At 37.3% G+C, this 2,053-nt stretch overlaps 3 annotated features.

Moving 5' to 3' along the window:
* Positions 289-1,087: an enhancer, noted in NCBI's record as "region deleted by homologous recombination". NCBI's record gives its function as "necessary for full expression of the adjacent olfactory receptor genes (Olfr360-Olfr368) in olfactory epithelium" and the evidence as "EXISTENCE:knockout evidence [ECO:0001091][PMID:25417106]".
* Positions 313-1,068: an enhancer, noted in NCBI's record as "Lipsi enhancer fragment used in the transgene reporter constructs". NCBI's record gives its function as "activates a minimal E1b promoter by reporter assays in transgenic zebrafish olfactory sensory neurons, and a minimal Hsp68 promoter in transgenic mice olfactory epithelium" and the evidence as "EXISTENCE:transgenic organism evidence [ECO:0001131][PMID:25417106]".
* Positions 395-991: a transcriptional cis regulatory region, noted in NCBI's record as "Lipsi enhancer segment used in the LSCHR array". NCBI's record gives its function as "acts cooperatively with segments of the Sfaktiria, Crete, H and Rhodes Greek islands to upregulate expression of the Rhodes cluster olfactory receptor genes when inserted as an array next to the endogenous Rhodes enhancer" and the evidence as "EXISTENCE:transgenic organism evidence [ECO:0001131][PMID:28933695]".

Genomic DNA, 2,053 nt, shown 5'->3' with positions numbered 1-2,053 from the left:
ACAAAACACAAATTAATGGCTGGTAAAAACACATCTAGGAAATGAGGGAAAAGGAAACTTGAGGGACCACAAAATTGAAGCTGTTGCTCTCACAAATTTCCCAAGCTAATCAGGGTCCTCTGAAGAATTCAGCCTTTCCTGTTCAACACTGTCTTTGGGGGAAATTTATGAACACTATGCTCAAAAATTCCTATTTGTTTCATCTTGGATGTGGCTTTGCCATTGTCATTATTTCAAAATATCTCCAGATGATTTCAAAGGTATAGAAGTGATTGAGAATCACCACTGTTAGCCAACCACAGAGCTTTTAAATCTAGAGTTGAAATATCATGGGAAGAATTAACTTGTCTGCCTTCGAGAGTATGATCTACCAGGACCATAAAAAGTAGCTCTGAAGCAGGCTACTCACCATTGCACTGCAAGGCTTAGCTGGTGGAAGAGCTTCCTATGGGAAGAGGGAAAGCCTCTGAGATACACGGTATCTTCATACTCTTTCAAACTAAAGTAGCATATGGCCCTTAGAGAACAGCCAGGCAGGAAACCCAAGAGACCCCAACTTAGAACTGTGTCAAAGAATTGTCTAAGTCACCATCACAGCAGAAGTTGCATCAGAGGGATGGCCTCAACTTTAGCTCTTTTAACGAGGCTCTGGGGAGAAGTTGCCAGTGAACTCCTAGGCACATTTTTCTTGATGCTAATTAACCTCTCAAGTTGCTCCTGATGGCCTAATTAAACAGTCCAGAAGAGAAAGTTTTAGTTTCCCCTTGATGGATGGAGGATTGGGAATTAGCCTCATAAACCTCAATGTAATCTTGGCCATAGCTGAGCCCAACACAGTCCCAGAACTCCCCAGGTACAACAATTCCACTTCTTTCTATTCAGAGAAACATATTCCCCTTAGAATAAAAATGTTTATCTCTAGATCAGAATACCATCATATCTGACTCGGAAACTTTCTGAAATACATAGCAAGAATGAACTCTTAAAGAGACCAGGGGTGTTCTTGATGACCTCATGGAAGATCTGGCCTGAGACATCTTAATTTCTATCCATAGTTTTTAGATGCCACTTCAGAGTTATAATTAGTCATGGTGGTTATCTTACCTTTATCATAACAATATAGTGTACATCTATTGACATATTTAATATTATGGAAATTATATATGAAGTATGCACTAGTTATTCAGGATCTGGAAATAATTAAATTGCATTATGCCCAGGAAACAAAGAAACAAATGGATTCTATTCCAAGGTGTAGGTACCTCTTCCTGTGATTCTGTTGAGAAAATCCTTCTCAGAGACAGTAGTAGCCTAAAACCAAACACTTTATTGTCTTCTGGACTTTGCCTCTCAAATACCTAATACAGAGAGCTCTGGAAGCTACAGTGTGTTGTAGGACTTCTAACTGGTCTTGTTTAAGTGGCTTCAACCTGCACACATGCTTGAATGAAGTATATCTAAATGATCTCCTTAGGACAAGCAAATAAATAGCACTGTGTATAGCAAGGCTGACAGCAGTGTGTACAACATAATCAACAGCAGTGTGGACTGATGCTTACTGAAGGCCAGGCACTGGTGAAGGACTTGATACATGCAACCCATTTAATCCTCACAATAATTCTAATATGAGGTTATTTTTTGTATATCAACATAGGCAATAATGCCTTATAGCAAAAAGGATTATTATGCTTGATAATAACTAACAAAATATTTCAATATGTTAGGAGAGAATTTGAATGTTCCTAACACAAAAAAGTTTATATTTATCTATATCAGATAGTCAGTATGTCAATTACTCTGATCTATTATCCTATAATCATGCATAATTAAAAAACATAAAGGATACTGAAAGTACTAGAAGATTCTTCAAGGCCAGCAAATAATTTGTTTTTATCTAGTACAAGAAGATAGATTGATGAAGACATAACTTTTTCAGTCTTATATATGTATTAGGAAAACTTTGGGAAAAGTGAGCCAACGATGTCTATGAACACTTTGTATTGGTGGGTTTATTTGAAGAGTTGACTTGAACTACCACAAATATAGCTGTTCA

The sequence above is a fragment of the Mus musculus genome, chromosome 2, assembly GCF_000001635.26.
Source record: "Mus musculus strain C57BL/6J chromosome 2, GRCm38.p6 C57BL/6J".
NCBI lineage: Eukaryota > Metazoa > Chordata > Mammalia > Rodentia > Muridae > Mus > Mus musculus.
This window is presented reverse-complemented; position numbering and strand designations above follow the sequence as displayed.